This window comes from Colobus angolensis, unplaced genomic scaffold (genome assembly GCF_000951035.1).
Source record: "Colobus angolensis palliatus isolate OR3802 unplaced genomic scaffold, Cang.pa_1.0 Scaffold140, whole genome shotgun sequence".
Taxonomy (NCBI): Eukaryota; Metazoa; Chordata; class Mammalia; order Primates; family Cercopithecidae; genus Colobus; species Colobus angolensis.
In genome coordinates this window covers 5812775-5834283 of record NW_012114489.1, presented here as the reverse complement: position 1 = coordinate 5834283, position 21509 = coordinate 5812775, and the positions used below count along the sequence as shown (strand labels likewise).

The following is a 21509-nucleotide window of genomic DNA, read 5'->3' as shown; positions in this document are numbered from 1 at the left end:
CCTGGGAGGTGGAGGTTTCAGTGAGCCGAGATTACACTGCTGCACTCCAACCTGGGCAACAGAGCGAGGCTCCGTCTCAAAAAAATAAAAAAAAAAAAGGGGGAACCCTTGCACACTGTTGGTAGGAATGTAAATTGGTATAGTCATTATGGCAAATACTATGGAGATTCCTCAAAAGATTAAAACTAAAATTATCATATGACCCAGCAATCCCTTTTCTGGTTATATACCTAAAGGAAGTGAAATCAGCAACTTATGGAGATATTACTGCAGCATTTTTCGTAGTATCCAAGATAGGGAAACAACCTAAGTGTCTGTTGATGGACGAATGCTTAAAGAAATTTTGATAGAGTGTATATATGTGTGTATATATATACATACATAATTTCTGCTATGTGAGGACATAATTATAAAGAGAAATCTAATCAGCTGGCACCTTGACACATACACACACACACACGAAAATTATTAAGCCTTAGAAAAGGAGATCCTGCCATTTGCAGCAACATGGATGAACCTGGAGGCCATTATGCTAAGTGAAATAAGCCAAGGACAGAAAGAAGAATACTGCATGATCCCGTGGATATGCAGAATCTAAAAAAAGTGGAATACATAGAAACAGAGTAGGATGGTAGCTACCAGGGTTGGTGGGAGAGGGAAATGGGGAAATGCAGGTTAAAGGGTACAAAGTTGCAGTTAAAATAATTCTAGAGATCTTATGTACAGCATGAAGACTATAGTTGGTAACATTGCATTGTTTACTGGAAATTTGCTAAGTCAGCAGATTTCTGGTGCTCTTATCACAAATAAGGTTAACTATGTAAGGAGACGTATATGTTAATTTGCTTAACTGTAGTAGCAATTTCACTATGTGTATGTAGATCAAAACATCATGTTGTACAGCTTAAATATATACAATAAAAACAACAACAACAACATGGGACCCAGGACCAGGGTTTGAATCATGGTCTTACCCTTTTCCAGTTGTATCATCTTGGGCAAACTATATAACATTTCTATGTTTCTGTCTCACTGTATGTAAAGTGATACCGATTATACCAATTACTGCAGAGAGAATTGTGGGATAAATAAATTAACATAAATGGAATAAATTATTTAATTATTTAATTAATTACTTAATTAACATGTAAAGCACGATGTAAAGGTTAGCTGCCATTATTAGTGTCAGCCTGTTATGTACTGTGTATTTGTGTCTTCCTAAAATTCATATGTTGAATCCCTATGCCCTAATGGGATGCTGGAGCTTTTGGGAGGTGATTCGAGTTAGATGAGGTCATGAGGATGGAGTCCTTATTTGGTAATGCATTTATTAAAAAACGAGGATACCAAGGATATTTCTCTCTCTCTTTCTGCCATATGAGGATAGAATCAGGAAGAGGGCTTTCACCAGGAATCTAATCGGCTGGCACCTTGATTTCATACTTCCTAACCTCTAGACCTGTGAGAAGTAAAAGTCTGGGTTTTGTGTTTGTTTTCTGTTTTGTTTTTGAGACAGAGTCTGTCTCTGTCACCCAGGTTGAAATACAGTGGTGCAATCTCGGCTCACTGCAACCTCCGTGTCTCCAGGTTCGTGCCTCAGCCACCCGAATAGCTGGGATTGCTGGCATGTGCCACCGCGCCCAGCTAATTTTTGTATTTTTTTTTCTTTGTAAGTAGAGACAGGGTTTCACCGTGTTGGCCAGGCTGTTCTTGAACTCAGGAGTTCCACCTCAGGAGTCCTGACCTCAAGTGATCCACCTGCCTCAGCCTCCCAATGTGCTGGGACTGCAGGTGTACCATGCCCAGCCTAAATGTCTGTTGTTTAAGTCACCCAGCCCACCGTATTTTTATTACAGCAGTGCAAACTGACTAAGACACAGCCAGAGCAAGTTCGGTGGTCACAGAGTTCAAGATACTATACTTGATTCTAAATATTTCAACATTTGTGTCAAAAGTTTGAACAATGATATTAAAGGCCTGTGATACAAAATTGGGAGCTGTATCTCTGATGCTAGGCTAAAGTCAATGACATGAAATACGTTTAGGTCCCCCAAAACAAAGGTTTACATGTCAAGTATTTGCCAGCATTGTGATATATTTATTTTAAATATATAGTGCCATGTTGTGATCTGTTTCACAGCTTGAATTGCAAATACAGCTAAACAAACTTTGGTAAGTTTTTATTTTTTTTTCAAAAATGAAATATGTGGCTGTGTGCAGAGGCTCACGCCTGTAATCCTAGCACTTTGAGAGGCCGAGGCGGGTGGATCACCTGATGTCAGGAGTTGGAGACCAGCCGGGCCAACATGGCAAAACTCCGTCTGTACTAAAAACAGAAAAATTAGCCAGGCGTGGTGGTGGGCACCTGTAATCCCAGCTACTTGGGAGGCTGAGGCAGGAGAATCGCTTTAACCAGGGAGGCCGAGGTTGCAGTGAGCTGAGATCGTGCCACAGCACTCCAGCCTGGGCGAAAGAGTGAAATTCTGTCTCAAAAAACAAAATAAATAAATGAAATATGTGATTCAGTTATATAAGATGAATACATTCTAGAGGTCTGCTGTACAACATTATCTGTGGTTAACAATACTGTATTGTGTACTTAAAATTTGTTAAGGGTAGATCTCATGTTAAATGTTTTTACCACAATATATAAATAAGCAAACAAACAAACAAATAAATAATATATGTGGTTTCAAATGTCACAGGACGAAATTAGTAGACAATCCAGTATCTTTTCTCCTCTCACCACCTTTACCTCCGATTTGTTGAAAACTTAGGACTTATAGAGACCTAAATATCTTCAGGTGTCATGGGAAGGGTGGGTCATTCCAACTTCTAAACCCACACAAGGATTATGTAATAAGTTCCTTAATGTTTTGTCTTATCATTGCTACATAAAGACATTTTTGACAACCAGTCTTATAACATTATGAATTCCACCAGTAAGAACCTTTGAGGGAGACTGATCCATTCCTGCAGTGCTTATCTCAACCATGAAGCCTCTTACTTTGGGTACCCATGGATATACTTCTTAGGACTCAGTATTTTTCACCTCGTATTCAGGTAGGAGTACAGCATCAAAATTGGTTTAGGACTGCAGTGGACTGAATGCTTGTCTTTCCGTAAATTAATATGTTGAAATTCTAATCTCCAAGGTGATGGTATTAGGAGGTAGCCCCTTTAGGTGGTGATTAGATCATAAGAGTAGAGCCCTCATGAATGGGACTAGTGACCTTTTAAAAGAAACTCCAGAGAGCTAACTTGTCCCTTCCACAATGTGAGAACCAAGGTAGAAAGCACCATCTATCAACCAAAAGCAGGCCTTACCACACACTGAATCTACCTGCACCTTGACCTTGGGCTTCCCAGCCTCCAAACAGTGAGAAACAAATTTCTGTTGTTTATAAACTACAGTATTTTGTTACAGCAGCCCAAATGGAATAAGATGGGATGGCAATAGGAAAAAGAAAATTTAAAAATCAGTTATTTACTGCCGTACAGCTGGGGTCAGCAGAGAGGACTGAGTGCAAAGGAGCATGAAGGAACTTTTGTGTAGATGATGGAAATATTCTATCTATATCATAATTGCCTTGATAGGTATATGAGTGAATACATTTTTTAAAACTCATCAAATCATACAATTAAAATGAGTGGACTGTGTTGAATACAAATTATACCTCACTAGAGCTAATTCCCCCCGTCTTCTTCATTCTCACACCCTAAAAGAACTGAAGACTCCCCACTTTCATCTTGCTAAACATGAAGTGTCTTATAGTACTCTCTCTCTCTCTCCAGGGAGCTTTATATTCCACCTATTATTTAATTTTATGTTTTAAGTTAAATTTAACAAATTATTCTTTCAATGGTTATTTCAAACATTTTCTTGTTTTGCTTTCTTTTTACATATGTGGAGGGATGTCCTTTCCTCTTTAAAAAATTCACTTGACAAGGTATTTAATGAATCCTTACTAAAAGTCAGGCAGTTTTATAGGCACTATGGATACAAGAGTGAGGAAGACATGTCCTGATAAATTAATATTAGATGATATGTAAGTAGAAAAGTAAAGCAGAAGATAAGGATAGGAATGATGGGATGGGGTTATGTTTGTTGCAATTTGTTAAAGTCTGGACAAAAAGACATCACAGAGAATGTACTGACTGAACAGACTTTAAGAAGAAAAAGGAAGGCACATGGAGATATACCTAAGTATCTATAGCTGTATCTAATAGTCCAAGCAGAGAAAGTAGCAAACATGACTTTTTTGAGAAGAGAGGATATCTGGAGTGACTGAAGAATAGCACAGGGGCCAGAATGGCTGGAGCAGACTCCAAAAAGGGAAGTGTGGAAGACATGAGTCCTGACAGGTAGCAGGAGGCCAGATTAGTTATAGCCATATGACTCACTTGAAAGGGTTAAGGCTTTCCCTTAAATAGGATGGTGAGATGTCTTGACAAGAAAACTGATTTTGGAACAAAGGTTTGTGTGTGAGTCGTTTATTGAGGGGGATGTGCTCAGAAAGCAGCAGTGAGGACCAAAGGAGATTCCAAGCAAGGAAAAGAGGAAAGGAAAAAAAAAGACATTGAATTGGCCATTGCTACAAGTGACTAGTGGTTCTATCCATGGGATCATGTAAAAAAATTGTATTAAATGTGCCCCAGGAACATTCACGCAGCGTGTAAAAGGGAGGAGTTTTTATCCTTGAGATTCCATAATTTTGTTGAACCTCCCTAAGGTGCATTAAGTCATCTGAAGTTCTGTGTTGCATATTTACTGTAGCACCCCATGCCCAAATTTAGTAGGTAAGCCCAAAGCAGGAGGTGTGACATGCGGAAATGTAATGTTCTCAGGACATTACCCCATGAAGCTGGTCGGAACCCAGGCAGAACTAGTCATTGCAATTGTATTTCTATAGACAAGATACAATTGGAATGTGAAATTTATAATAATGGTGCCATTTACAATAGCATCAAAAGATGCCAAATGCCTAGGAATAAATATAATTAAACATATCCAAAATCTCATCAGAGAAAACTATAACTGAAGGAAACAGTGCAAAAAGAGATTAAAAGTACAGAAGCAAATGAAGTTTTATATTCATGTTCATAGATTGGAAGACTCATTATTGAAAAGATGCCAATTTTCCCAAAATTGATTGGTAAATTCAATACAATCTAAATAAAATTTTTAGCACAGTGTTTATATGTGTGTTTTGGGGCTAGGAAAGGAAAATCTGAAAAATTATAAGTGATTCTAAAATTTTTAAAGAATACAAGTACAGATAAAATATATTTGAAGAAAAAAGTTGGAGAATTTATATTTGTAGATATCAAGATTATGATTAAGATAGTGTGCTGTTGATACAGCGACAAACAAATAGATCAATGAAATAAAACAGAGTCCAGAAGCATGCCCACACATATAAGGGCAGTCAAATGATTAAAAAATGGGCATAAATGAGTCGTAGAAGAATATCTTTATGAGCTTTGGGAAGAGGAAAAATTTCCCAAAAGATAAAGGGAAAGACTGATATGTTGGACTATTTTAAAAGGAGGAACTTCTGTTCATGAAGTGATACCATTTAAGATTTTTAAAACCAGTATATTTGCAACCCATATACACAAATGAGACATACAGATTAATGAAAAAAGTTGGAAGACCCAAGTGAGAAAAGGGACAATAAAGTTTTAATATCCTCTATAAAAATATAAAAGTAGCTTATGATCCTATGGAAAGATGCTCAACCTCTTTCTTAACCAGGGAAATTCAAACTAAAACCACAATGAGATGTCCACTAGAATACTACAATTTAAAAGACTGAAAACATCCAATATTGTTAGTAAAGAGCTTTCATTTACTTCTTATTAGGGTGTATGGTGAAAAGAACTATTTTGAAAAATTACTTGGCAGTATCTATTAAATTTGCAGATATGCAGATCCCCTGATCCAACAATACCACTATTCAGTATATACCCAACAGAAAAGCACACATATGCGCATGAAAAAACATAGGAAAGAATGTTCATACAATCATTATTCATGATATCCTCAACTTGGAAACAACCAAAATGTCATGCAAGAATGAAATGGATAAGTGAGTTCACGCTATACAGCAATGAAACAAGGACTGCTGCTGCACAAAACATTATGGATAAATCTCACAAACACATAGAGCAAAAGAAGCCAAATTAAAAAGAACTCAATTATGTGATTGCATTTGTAAAATGTTCCAAAACAGGCAAATAATCTGTTGTTGGAAGGCAGGACAGTCATTACCTTTTCAGAGAGGGGAGGGAGTATGATGGGGCCTCTGGAGCAATGGTAATATATTATTTCTTAGTGTGAGTGCTTTATGTGGGTGGGTTTACTCTGTGATAACTAATGTTCTACACATATGATTTGCTTAGCTTTGTATGTATAATACATAATATTTAAAAGCTTGTAAAATTGTTGTACCTACTTTAATATGTTCCTAAAAATAAATGAGACAATACATGTCTCATGACTGGCACATAGTAGGTGCATAATTGATGTTAGCTAGTGGCATAAAGAAAGGAACTACATAATCTTTGGTTTTAAGTAGAACTGTAAATTAGTTTAGAGAAAGAAAGAGTTGTTAAGAACGGATTTCCCAAATTCCATTCAGATTACGAGGTTATGAGAACTGAGAGGGGGGAAAAATAATCACTAAGCTGCCACTGAGAATATTTATTATGAGGGAAAGGACTAGAGAGAAATGCCCTGAAGGGCACTGAAACATGAATAATAAGTGGCAGTTTTTGGTCTATGTTGTGATATAAGTTATCAAGCTTGTGTTACACCAAGTAAGGTACTCAAGCAAGAGAGTATAGCTATATAGATTTAGATAATACCAAAACATTAAGATAGGTTGCTAACTCATTTCTCTTTTTCTATTCAAAGATAGCTACATTATTGTCAGAAAATAAATGGAAAGAACATTTGTATTTGCAGTGTTTTGTTTTTAACAGAGGTTCTGATTTATATTTATAGATATATTTATTTCGTATATTTATTTTATATATTACACTTAAAAGATGAGCAACCGATTTCTTGTTCTGAGCATTTTCATAACATACTTTGAATTATTCTGATAAACTTATATTTAGCTTCAAATATTATTAATTTATAATAATTTTAATTTGCGAGTTATATTATTCTACTTGTAACACTGTCCTCTGTATATATGTTCAATTACATTTAAAATGCAATTTATAATATCTGTCTTTACAATTTTTAATCATGTATATTATTGGACCCATCTAGATCTTTATAAAACATATTTATATTTTAACTCTGAAAACAAAGACTTAAAATATAAATACATTATGTTGTCAAAATGCCATCATCTATATTCAGCAGGTCAAATTTATTATCTGTCGTTATCACAAATAAATCTTTTTGGGGTGGATAAAAACAAAATTCTCCAATTCTAGCTACTATTAACTCTCAATGCAGCCTCCATTTGGGGATTGCTGAGCTAAGAGTCTATCTTAATACTTAAATAGTATTTGCAGTATCTTTGAAGGGAAATCCTTTCCTTGGGCATTTTGCATGTCCTTGGAAATGAGATTAGTATTTGATTTTTGTTTTCCTAAATATGACCAATGTAACCGTCGCTGGGGATGAATCTTACAGAGCTGCTTGCTGAAAGGTTCAGCTAAAAATTCTGACTTGGCTTATACAGTTTTCTCTTGTGGATGGAGTCTTTCTGTCTTGCAATTAGAATGTGCCACAACTTACTATGTCTCTTATTTTTAAAAAAGAATTTATAAATATGGAATTGCCAACATGAAATCTGGATGCAATATTTGATATGAGTCTCATAACAATATTATATTTTATTTATGTTCCTTAATAATTATTTAGAGTCAAATAAGTTCAAATATTCAAGCCGTTAGTCCATTTTCTCAGAAATGGAATATATACACTTACTTATAGTAATGTCATATAGGTAGTTCTTTTTGGCTAGAATATGGCTTTTTCCCCTCCCACTTTAAAGTATATGTGAGATGGCTGAATTTGAAATAACAATATACCTAGAATATACAAACAGACAGTATTTAGTTAAAAACCTGGCAAAAATCTATCAAATTGTTAATAAATGTGAACATAAATCTGTTACTTGGAGAATTGATTCTGTAGCTATGAAGAACTGAATGTGCTTACATCTTTTGTATTTTTAAAAAAAGAATTAACAAATAGATTTTTATAACATGCTTTTCTGTTGCCTGATAAATTTAATATATTCCACTAAAGTTAGTATACAGGTAACCCAGTACATTAATGACTTCTGGGGTAGGAACAGTTTTTTCCCCCTTGTTCTTCCTAGCAGAAAATTAAAGAATTTTTATATTCCAAACAGTTACAAACTCAGTTTTCCAGTAGTTTATCCCAGTCTTCAATGATGTATGAAATAAACAAGTGATACTGTTCCCAACAAAGAGGTGGAGACAATAATTAACGCTTGTTAATTACTGTTTGTTGTCTTATAGTTGAGAAATATATAAAGCCTCTTACATCAAATGTATCCAGTAAATCTTATTTTTCTTCCTATGTAAACATATCTAAAATGAAGTAGAAACATAAATTTAAGCTACCATTTAAAATGATACTTCAAAATAGACAGCAGGGCCATATTCCTATGATTGTTTTTTAATAGTTAATTTTTTGAGTAGATAATATATTTATTCAAAATCATATGAGATGCATGTTTGGAAGTCTTGTTGCTATCCACACTCTTAACCCACTCTACTGCACTGTGTACTGATAAATATTTTTATTGCATTTTTCTTATCCTCCTAGTGTTTAATGCAAATATATGCAAATAAGAAAATATATTCACTAGCTTCATTTCTTAGGAAAAAAAGGTAGCACACCAAACAAGACAATATTTTACCTTATTATTTTTTACTCTAAAATGTTATTGGAGATCACTCTTTCTTGGTACATAAAAGCTATACTCATTCTTCTTACAGATGCATAATATTCTATTATGTAGATATAGCTCCAGTTATTTCATAAATTTCTCATTGATATACACATGGTTTACTTACAGTTGTTTACTATTACAGTATCTCAATGACTAATCCTGTTCATATATCATTCAGAATGCATGATCATTTTTGTAGGACAAATACCTGGAAGAGGAAATCTGTGGTCAAAGGACAATTGCATTTGTATTTTGGTAAATAATGGCAGATTGTCCTGCATAGGAGTTGCATGATTTTCCACTCTTAGCACTAATGTATGAGAATGGTGTTTTCCCATAGTCTCAACAGCCATATTTTGTTAAAAATTTGGAATATGATAGGTAGCAGTTGTGGTAGTGAGCATTTTGTTATCTTCCTGTTTTTGTCTGGAACACAAGCAGTATATTATAATAAACATGTGCTTTAAGATTATACACATGCACACATACATACACACAGAGACAATCCTCAACTTATAATGGTTCAACTTGTGAATTTTTGACTTCATGATGTCGTGAAAGTGATACACATTCAGTAGAAACTACACTTCCAGTTTTGAATTTTGACCAATTAAAAATTCAAAATTTGAAGTATGCTTTCTACTGAATGTGAATTAAACATTCTTCATTATAAAATAATATTTGCATTAGAGGGTTTGTCCAATTTTAGACTAATGTAAGAGTTTCGAGCACGTTTAATATAGACTAGGCTAACCTATGATCTTCAATAGGTTCGGTTTATTAAATGCATTTTCAACCTACAATATTTTCACCTTATGATGGGCTTATCAGAACATAACCGCATCGTTAAGTTGAGATTTATCTGCACATAAATCATTTTAATGAAGTATCTGTTGAATTGTTTTCTTTTACCAAGGTGTTTTTATTTTGTTTTCTTTTAAAAAAGGACAGATTTGAATCCAGTAAAAATGTCTTTTCAACATTGTTAGAGATCAATCATATTAATTTGCATTAAATTGCATAAATGAGATGCCTCAATGAGAGATAAATGAAAATGTTCTGTGGTTTTCCTTTTTGTGCATTTTTCAGGTTATGGATAAAATGTCATTCGTGCTTGATAAAAATAATTTTAATATATTTCAGCTTTTTATGTACTCATGAATAGGTGGATTACCATCAGAATGATCTGTTCTTTATGGATTTGGTAGGATTTCATGTGAAACCATCTGAGCTTGGTGTTATTCACAGGGAGGAGGGCATTATTTTATTTACAAATTTCTCCAGTTATCTAGGGAAATTATCTGCTTCAAATTTCTCTTCTGGTAATTATTCTTCTATTGCATTTTTCTAGGAAAGTATCCATTTAATTTAGATTTTTTACATAGGGCTGCATAAAATAGTTTGTGAGTGATTTTTTAAAATTATGAGTTACTTGATTGACTCCTATTATTTCTTATTTTGTGTTTTAATGCTCTCTTTTTTGTCTCCTATGTGAGCTAAACTACTTTATTATTTTAAACTATCTTGTGTTTTCTTACTTTGCAGATTTTGTTTTCTAACTAATTTCTCTTGTCCATCAATTCATTTTCAATCTTTGTTTTATTCCATAGATTAGAATTAAGTTTGCTTTGTGTTTCAATCCTAAACTAAAAAATTATTAGGTGAATTATGTCCATTTGTATTTATTTAAATATGTTTAGTATTTTGTAGTTCTTCGATATTTAGGACTTTAAAAAATCCTTGTTATATATATATTTATATGACATCCTTAGTCTTTTCTTTGTTTAAAAATTATGTATCAGAACCTTATTATGAGCAACAGTGAAATTAATTAGCTTTTAACTTTTTGCTCTCCTCACGCACCCATTTTCTTAAATCGGATTAGCTTTAAAGTATTTGCTGCCATTATATTCAACATTATACTGGAAGTATCAGGTAGTGCAAAAAGATAAATTGAATGAATGGATAAATAAATAAAAGGCCTAAAATTTGATTGAAAAATAAAAAAGCAAAGCCATCTTGATTTGCAGATAATCTAATTATGTATGTGGAAAATCCTTTAAAATCTACAAGATAGTTATTGCAATTAACAATCACATTTTTCAAGCTTACAATTTATAAGACCAATACAAATACAAAGACCAATACAATATAAATTAATTGTCCTTCTGTAAAATAAAAATTAATATATAAGAAATAAATTTTAAAATTCAAATTTTAATAATGTAAAAAATAAACTATTTATAAATGCATTTAATAAAAGATATGTAAGATCTGAACACCGAATTACAAAACATTGGTGACATTAAATTAAAGAAGACACACATAAATACATATAGTTTTCATAAATTAGAAGACAATTTTTTTGAAATGTCAGTTCTTCTCAAATTGATCTATAGATTTAATGGAGTCCTAGTCAAATTGATAGGCTGATTATAATAAATATATGAAAATAAAAATAATCTACAATAGCTGAAATAGCTTTGAAAAAGAATAACTTTGGGGAACTTTCACTATCTGATTCAAGACTCGCTATAATGATAAAGTAATTAATGCAGTGTAGTACTGGTGTAATAGACAATATCTAAATGAAACAAAATCAAGATTCCAGAAATAGACCCACATATATATGGTGAAGTGGTTTTTGACACAGGTATTAAGGTATTCCAGTAGGGGAAAGATACATTTTTAAATAAATATTACTGGAACAATTGGATATCTGTATGGTTAAAAAAAAAACCTTGGACTCAAAATCATATATAAAATTTAGCTTAAATGAATTATAGACCTATATGTAAGATGAAGGTACAAAATCACTTGAAGAAAACATGGAAAAAATTTTTTGTCATATTGACTTTGACAAAGTTTCTTAAGCAGGACATAAAAAAAGCATAATCCGTAAAAGAAAAGAAAAAAAAGACAAATAGACTTTTGTTCTTTTACAGGCATGGTTTAGGAAACAAAATTGTTTGCCATACACTGAATAGAAGAAAATATTTGTAAATCATAAATTTAACAAAGGTCATGTATCCAAAAAATATAAAGAACAAATTTAATTCACTATCAAGAAAATAACATTTTTGACCTGGCACAGTGGCTCACGCCTGTAATCCTAGCACTTTGGGAGGCTGAGGTGGGCAGATTGCTTGAGGTCAGAAGTTCGAGACCAGCCTGGGAAACATGTCAAAACTCCACCTCTACTAAAAATACAAAAATTAGCCAGGCGTGGTGGCAAGCACCTGTAGTCCCAGCTACTCAGGAGGCTGAGGCAGGAGAATCGCTTGAACCCAGGAGGCGGAGGTTTCAGTGAACCAAGATCATGCCACTGCACTCCAGCCTGGGTGACAGCAAGACTCCATCTAAAAAATAATAATAATAATAATAATAATAATGGGTAAATGATTTTAAGAGGTACTGTAGCTCTTAAAATACACTTTCTTTATATATGTTTTATATTTTAACACATTTTCCTTAACAAAACAAAATAGGTCTATGGCCAATTATCATATGAAAAAGTGTTCTATGTCATTAACCATGAGGAAATTAAAATTAAAACCACAATGATATATTCACTAGAATTGCTAAAATCTAAGAAATGGAAAATACTAGGTTTGGACAAAGATGAAGCAACTGCATTTCTCATACATTGCTGGTGGGGATGCAAAATGTTGCAGCCATTTTGAAAAAAAATTGACAATTAAATATCAGCGTTATACGCACTTTTCATCAGAAGTCCCACTCCTAGATGTTTGCCCAAGATAAATTAAAAAATAGGTCTACAGAAAGACTTTGTACTAGTCAAAATTCTTCAGAAAAACAGAAGCAATAGGATATATGTGTGTGTGTATGTGTGCCTGTTTTATGTATACATATATACACACATACACACACATGCATATGTAATAAGAAATTGGCTGAGAAGCACCAAGTCCTGCAGTTAGCAAGACAGAGACCCAGAAGAGCCAATGGTGTTTTATTAGATTGAGTCTGAAGTACCGAGAACCAGGAGCACCAAGATTTTAAATTCCATTTGGAAAGCCAGCAGGCTTGAGACCCAAGGATAACCAATGTTTCAGCCATGGTTTGAAAGCCAGAAAAGAGTAATGTTGCAGCTCAAGCAGTTAAGCAGGCAGTGTTCCCTCTTTTTCTCAGAAAGGTTGGCTTTTTTTTTTTTTTTTTTCTATTTAGGCCGTCAGTTGATGGGATGAGGACTCCCCCTACATTAGGGAGGGCAGTCTGCTTTACTGAGTCTACCATTCAAATGTTAATTTCATGCAGAAACACTCTCACAGACACACCCAGAATAATGTTTGACCAAGTAACTGGGCACCCGGTGGCCAAGTCAAGTTGACACATAAAATTAACCTTAATAGGCTTATACACAAACTAGAAGGGGGGGAATTGTCCTAAAAGTGGTGCTCGAATAAACAAATTGTGGTATATTTATGCCATGGAACAAAACGACCAAAATAATGATATACACAAAAACATGAATGAATCTCAAAAACATGATGCTATGTTAGAAAGTGAAACATGAAAGACTGCATAGTACACGATTCCATTTATATGAAATTCTAGAAAAGGCAAAACTATAGTGACAAAAAACTGATCAGTGTTTACCTGGGGTGGAGGATGAGAGGAGGAAATCTAATTCAAAGAGTCACTATGGAATTTTTGGGGTTTATTTAAAAGATCTATATCATGTTTGTGGGAATGGCTACACAAATACATACAATCACCAAAACTCATCAAACTATACATTTAATATGTGTTGGTTTTATTTTGTGTAAATTATTTCTCAAAAGTTAGGAAAAATGATGTTAATTATAACATTGTTAACAAGAGTAAAATAGAATATTTTATAATAGAGAAATGACTAAAGTTATGGCAATTCAACTGAATAAAAAATGATGCCCTCATGAAAATTATAGGATTGAAAATGCAATCAGAACTGTACATGGTTGGTAGACTATGCTTGTATGTATTTTAAAAATTTCACATTTCTCTAGAGACTGAAAAGAGAACATGGCTATTTTTAAATATTGTTTTAAGGAAATAAAACATGTATCTTAACAAAAGCAAAAATTGACAAATGGTATCTAATTAAAGAGCTTCTGCACAGCAAAAGAAACTATCATCAGAATGAACAGGCAACCTACAGAGTGGGAGAAAATCTTTGCAATCTATCCATCTGACAAAGGTCTAATATCCAGAATCTACAAGGAATTCAAACACATTTACAAGAAAAAAACAAACAACCCCATTAAAAAGTGGGCAAAGGACAGGAACAGACACTTCTCAAAAGAAGACATTCATGCAGCCAACAAACATATGAAAAAAAGCTCATCATCACTGATCATTAGAGAAATGTAAATCAAAACCACAATGAGATACCATCTCAAGTCAGTCGGAATGGCCGTTATTAAAAAGTCAAGAAACAACAGATGCTGGTGAGGTTGTGGAGCAACAGGAACACTTTGACACTGTTGGTGGGGATGTAAATTTGTTCTACCATTGTGGAAGACAGTGTGGTGATTCCTCAAGGAGCTAAAACCAGAAATACAATTTGACCCAGCTATCCCATTACTGGGTTTATAGCCAAAGGAATATAAGTCATTCTATTACAGAGATACATGCACACATATGTTAACTACAACACTATTCACAATAGCAAGGACATGGAATCAATCCAAATGCCCATCGATAAAAGGCTGGATAAAGAAAATGTGGCACATATACACTATGGAATATTATGCAGCCATAAAAAGGAAGGAGATCATGTCCTTTGCAGGGACATGGATGAAGCTGGAAGCCATTATCCTCTGTAAACTAATGCAGGAACAGAAAACGAAGCTCCACATGTTCTCACTTATAAGTGGGAGCTGAACAATGAGAACATGCGGACATAGGGAGGAGAACAACACACACTGCAGCCTGTCCGGGAGTGGGGTGGGAGGAGAGAGAGTATTAGAAAGGATGGCTAATGCATGCTGGGCTTAATACCTAGGTGATGACAGGTGTAGTAAACCACTATGACATACCTTTACCTATGTAACAAACATGCACATCCTGCACATGTCCCCCAGAACTAAAAATAAAAAAAGAGTACATGTAATCCTAAAGCAAAATAAAATACTTGGGTATCACAAGTTTTACAGCTCAGAAATACATATAGTCTCAGTTTCCCGTTTTTAAAATTGAATGACACATTTCCTATGGGAGTTGATGGTAAGGCTTGGAAAGCCAGTGATATAGACACAGCAGCACATTAAACTCTTATAAAAGTGAAGATTTTATAAACATGAGCAAGTTGTAAACATATAAAGAAAAGGTTGTTTGCGTTATTTCTGATTATTGTTGTTTCATTTTGTGACAAGATTTATCTTTGTGCTTTTCAATTGCTTTGTATTTTTCATGAGTTATCATAGTTAATGGGAAAATGTATCTGACACAAACTAATATTCAAGTACTTTTATTAGGCAAACTATTATTTGTAATGCCTTCACAGTTTTACATTTTAGTTAGATTCTTCCTGCGCCTAAATCATTCTCTGTTAATGACTTAGGCACTAGAGGCACATTAAAGCTTTTTAACCACTAAGTAATCACAGGTCTTTTAGGAAATTGCTGCCGCCATGCATAATTTGCTACCCATGCCACTCACCTGTGTCAGTAGCAATTAGAGATTTCCCCACTGATTCCACACCGTCCTGAAAGAGTTAATGGACCTCTGCAACAGTGCAACTTCCTAACAGGATAAAATAAATTGTTTCAGTGCAAGTCTAATCAGATTTCTTAATAAAGGTAATAAACAAACCAAGTCATTGGATTTTAGTTTGTCCAATACTGATGAAGGGAGAACATAACAAATTTAAGTTTAAGGTTATGCAATGTGTAGTACAAACATATGTGACAATAATAATGTTAAAAGCTCTGAGATAGGAAAGCAAAAATATTTATATCCATTCTGAAGAAAGGACTATCATTAATTTAGCATTAGTCATCTCTGAAAGTCTGATGTACTTATAGCTAAAGTTATTGAAGCAGAAATGACCTGGGAGCATGAATACTTAGTTTTTATTATGACATAGCTTGACGCGGTGATACCCCCAACCTCTTTTCCTGGGCCACTTTCTTTTGCATCAATAACTTCCCCTCATGCATTATTTATTTAGTTTTTATTTAACTGACACTTACTGTACTATGTACTGTTCTACGTTTTGGACAAGTATTAAAACATTACTCCTTATAATAACCCTATGAAGTGGGTATTACTGATTTCTGTTTTACAGATGAGAAAGCAGAGATCCTGAGGCACAAGTAACTTTCTCAAACTTGTAAGTCTGGATCCTGAATCTGTGCTCTTAACCATTGAGTTAAAGTGCCATGACGGTTTATTAGTTTTTCCAAATTCCACCACAGATTTCAAGAATAGATCTACTCTCAGTTCCCCTTTTTCTTTTTTTTTTTTGAGATGGAGTCTCGCTCTGTCACCCAGGCTGGCGTGCAGTGGCGAAATCTCGGCTCACTGCAAGCTCTGCCTCCTGGGTTCATACCATTCTCCTGCCTCAGCCTCCTGCCACCGGCCCAGCTAATTTTTTGTATTTTCAGTAGAGACGGGGTTTTACCGTGTTAGCCAGGATGGTCTCGATCTCCTGACCTCGTGATCCACCCGCCTCGGCCTCCCAAAGTGCTGGGATTACAGGCGTGAGCCACCGTGCCTGGCCTACTCTCAGTTACCTTTGACTTCCATTTCCACTCAAATATTATTTTCCCTACAAATTATTGTACACTATATCTTGTGAAGAGAAAAATATTAGTGTCATAGTAAAACCATTTTAAGTCCCTAACACATGGATGAGAAGCTATTTTCTGAAAATTATGTCTGAACTACTTGCCTTTAACTAAACTTGCCTTTAACTAAAAATAATAATAATAATAATAATAAATCCATGTGGTTTCTACTTTAAACATGTTTTATAAGGTGGCTGCAGGGTTCTTACTCAAAAGACTGAGGTAATACGGCCTCAAACCTGATAGAATCCAGGGCACTGACATTTGCAATTACTTCAAATATTGGAAGAGTAGGGAATATGGGGAGGCTAGAAAGACCTATCAATATAGTCAATCTCAGAAAACATGATTTTCTCAACTATCTGTATTCTCGTTGCTATAACTTTTGCAATCACTGTAGTTTACAGCACCTTCTGTAATGTAATGTTGGCTGCCATAGAAGTACTCCACCAAAATAGAATGCCTCCTAAATCTTAGTGGTGTTAAAATGTAGTTATTTTATACAATAGAAATAAACATTTCTCTATTAAACTAAGCATATTTAGAGAAAAGTTTTTGAAGTTAAATAATGGTTGGGAAAGAAATTGCTAAGAATATTTTCTTTGCCTTATTATGATAGACAAACAGGAAAAAGATGTTTTAGGTGCATTTTTAGAATAGTCTCAAGTAAAAAAAAACACACACACAATGAATTACCATACATTTAGAATCTGGTTTGGTAAAATTAAGGGTTAACAGTAATTCTAATCGCTTGATTTCTTAGACTGTTCTATCGTTTTAGGTGTTTAATGAATGAGAAGCAGAATTAGTTTTATTTGAGAAACTATTAAAAATCATTTTGCATTTTCCTCTCTTTCTTTCTATTATAAAATGATTCTGTTACTGTTAGCAGAGCCTGGAATAGGGGTTGGCAAAGCTGAAGATGTTTATCGGGGATAGACAGGATAATTAAGATCAAGTGGATGACTTAACATTTCCTAACATGGAAAAACAGAAGAAATCTAAAGGAGAGTTGTACATGCTTCTACAACCACCATCTACCATTCTACATGTATAAGGGTCATATTTCGCCCTAAATTCTATTAAAATGGATGAACTTTTTCTTTTTTGATCAAATGATAATCTCTCTACTTGTATATTGGATCCTCTCAAGGCTTGCCTACTCAAGAATTTAATTTCTGATATTACCCTCTTTTCTCTTAATATCAGTGGCCAGCAAACTAAGGTGCACAACCCAACCCTGCCTTTTGTCTGTTAGTAAATCAAGTTTCATCTGAACACAGCCATGCCCATTAATTTACATGTTACATATGGTTGCACTTATGATAGAGATCATACAGCTGACAAAGTTTGTAATATTTAATATCTGTCCCTTTAGAGAACATGTTTGCCAACTGATGTCCTACATCTTCCATTTTCTTTTCCCTTGGTTAGATAATTTCTGCCAGCAAATAAACATTGTGTATTGTTACTTTTAACATTAATACCTTTTTTACTCCAGTTTTCTCCTTCAATTACTGCCCCATTACTCTGTTCCCCTTTACAGAATATCTCCTCAAAAGGTTTGTGTATGTCCTAGGCATTTCTGCCTCTTATTACCTATTTTTTTCTTGAATCTCCTGAAGAGTTTCTTTCAACTACTTCATACACACTGCTCTTTTAAGGTAATCAATAACATACATTAATCCAATTTTACCAGCCAATTTTCAGTCCTCATCTTATTTCATTCATTAACAACATTTGGCAGTATTCTAATCCAATTTTCTTGAAGCATTTATTTGATTCTCCTCATACCTTCCAAGTCCATTATATTATTCTCAGTCTTCTTTCCTTGTTTCTTCTTATTTTCCTGGCTCCTAAAGCTGTGAAATGTCTCGTTTCAGTCCTCAGACTTTGTTCTTCTTTACATAAAATTATTCCCTTCATAGTTTAATCCAGTATAATTCACTCAGATGCCATACATTCTATACACTGGTGATTACCAAAATTCTCTTTCCAACTCAGATCTCTTCCTCAAATTCTGTACACCAGTCTGCCTCAGCATACCTACTTGGATCATAAATACGGATTTCACTGTTAATAAATTCAACACAGACTCCTTACACATATTTTCTGATAGGTCCACTTTACTGAGGCTCACGCCTTTGCTCAATCCCAAGTGAATACAGTCTATCTCTACAGAAACAGGCAATTATCTATTTTAAAGTTTCCACTTGCGGTTTCTGCTTCCATTTTGGAGGAGTAAGCGCCTAACATATTGATCCTCCCACAAATATGAGCTATAAACATTAGACAAAAATAAACAAACTCAAATACCTGGGGCTCTAGAAACTGTACAAATAAAAACGTTTTTAGAAGGGACCAAGTGACCAGCACCGTGTGAATATCCTGTATTTTTACAGTTTTACATGAGAGAGTAGCTGCAGTCACAGAGGCATGGAAGCAGCTAAAACGCAAATGGTAAACCAGAAATGTTTCTGGTAGTCAAGTGAACACAGAACCCTGGAAAGAAAATAATCAAAGAAGAGAAACCCTAAATTTTGTGTTTAAACTCACTTCAGGCTGGGCACGGTGGCTCACGCCTGTAATACCAGCACTTTGGGAGGCCGAAGTGGGTGGATCACGAGGTCAGGAGATCGAGACCATCCTGGCTAACATGGTAAAACCCCGTCTCTACTAAAAATACAAAAAAAAAAAAAAAAAATTAGCTGGGCGTGGTGGTGTGCGCCTGTAGTCCCAGCTGCTTGGGAGCCTGAGGCAGAATGGCATGAACCTAGGAGGCAGAGCTTGCAGTGAGACGAGATTGTGGCACTGCACTCCAGCCTGGGCGACAAGAGTGAGACTCAGTCTCAAACAAACAAACAAACAAACAAAAAACAGAAAAAAACCTCACTTCAACCTGTGAAACATGCATATGTAGGGAAAACTGGAAACAGCTTTGAACAACTGAAATTTGAGCCACTGACCCCTTCAGTTAGGATATTTTGCAGTTTGGGTCTAACTATTTTAACTACTTACTGGAAGAGAAACAAATTGCTACTGTTCAGAGCAATATAACAGAATTCAGAGTGTCTACAACATGAAATTCCTAGTGGCCATGATACAATTTGAAATTATCTGACATACAAAGAACCAGGAAACTTAGACCCCACTTCAAAGGAAAAGACAGTCAGCAGATGCCAATTCTGAGATGACTCAAATGACAACAATATGTTAATTGGGTTAAATACTCCAAAATAAAATAACGCCAAAATCTGGTTCTTGGAAAATATCAACAAAATTCACGACCCCTAGCTATACTAGTAATAAATAACGATAGAAAGAAAATCCCAATATCTTGAAGGAAATAATGAATATTACTGCAGATCCTATATCTATTAAAAGGATAATAAAGGAACATCATGAACAACTTTATGCAAACAAATTCTAAAACCTAGATGAACAGACAAATCCCTTGAAAGATACAAGCTACCAAAACTCCCTCAAGAAGAAATAAATAACCTGAGTAGTGCTAGATATATTAAAGCAATTGAATTCATAGTTAGCTATCTTCCCTCCAAAACCCTCCATGTTTCTGGTGGCTTGTTTGTTGAAATCTAGTGAACATTTGGGAAATTATACCAACCTCAAACTCTTTCAGAAAATTCAACGGAGGGAACACTTTTCAACTCATTTTATGAGGCCAGCATTACTCTAATACTAAAATCACAAAATGATATTATATAAAAAACTGCAGATCAGTATTCCTTTTTAATTATTTTCTTTATTCTTTATTCATTTAAATCAATTTTATTGTGTATATTTGAGGCTTAGAACATGTTGTGGGATACAAATAGTAAAGTGGTTACTATAGTGAAGCGAGTTAGCATATCCATCATCTCACATAGTTACTTTTGTGTGACAAGAGGCATATATATATATATACACACACATAAGCACTTTTAAACTGAAGAACAAAGTCAAATATACACACACACATATATATACACACACATACACATACACACACACACGTATAGATGTAGTGGAAAATTATTCACCCATAAAAAGGAAGAAAATTCTGCTATTTGCCCCAACATAGAAAGACCTGAAGGACATTATATTAAGTGAAATGAGCCAGACACAGAAAGAAAAATATTGCGTGGTCTCACTTATATGTTGCATGGTCCAAATATTACTGAATCTAAGTCCACCATATATAAAATAATAATACACTCTGACTAAAGAGGGTTTATCTACAGAATTCCAGTTTTGTTTAATACTGAAGTAATCAGTTAATGTAATTAGTAAACCATATTAAGAGAATAAATGGAAAAATAATTTTGTCGTTTTTATTATTTTCAATTTTTATATTTTTAATTTTTGTGGGTACATAGTAGGTGTATATTTTGTCATTTTACGAGATGCAGAAAAATCATTTTACAAAATCAGATAGCCATTCATGATAAAAATATTCACCAAACTAGTAATAGAAGACAACTTCCTCAATTTGATAATGGGCATCTACAAACAATGAAAATCCTACAGCTAACATCATACTTAATGGTGAAAGAGTAAATCTTTTCTTCTAAGGTCAGAAACAAGACAATGTCCCCTTTCAACACTTCTCTTAAACTTTGTGTTGGAGGCCATAGCCATAGCGATGAAGGAAGGAAAAAAATGAAACTGATAAAAATGTTAAAGGAAGAAGTAAAACTATATACACATGCAGAGGAAATAATTGTTAAAATAGAAGAATGCTGAAGAATCTGCATATAAATTCTAGAAA

General features: G+C 34.3%; 1 protein-coding gene across 1 annotated transcript in view; it reads right to left on the bottom strand.

The window, feature by feature from the left end:
- Positions 1 to 21509, bottom strand: part of DCAF8L2 (DDB1 and CUL4 associated factor 8-like 2) — a 172579-nt gene that overhangs the window by 16514 nt on the left and 134556 nt on the right. The window contains exon 4 of the mRNA XM_011935148.1: positions 15612 to 15695. The gene's annotated coding sequence lies outside the window, so the exon portion shown is untranslated. The remainder of the gene's footprint in view (positions 1 to 15611; positions 15696 to 21509) is intronic.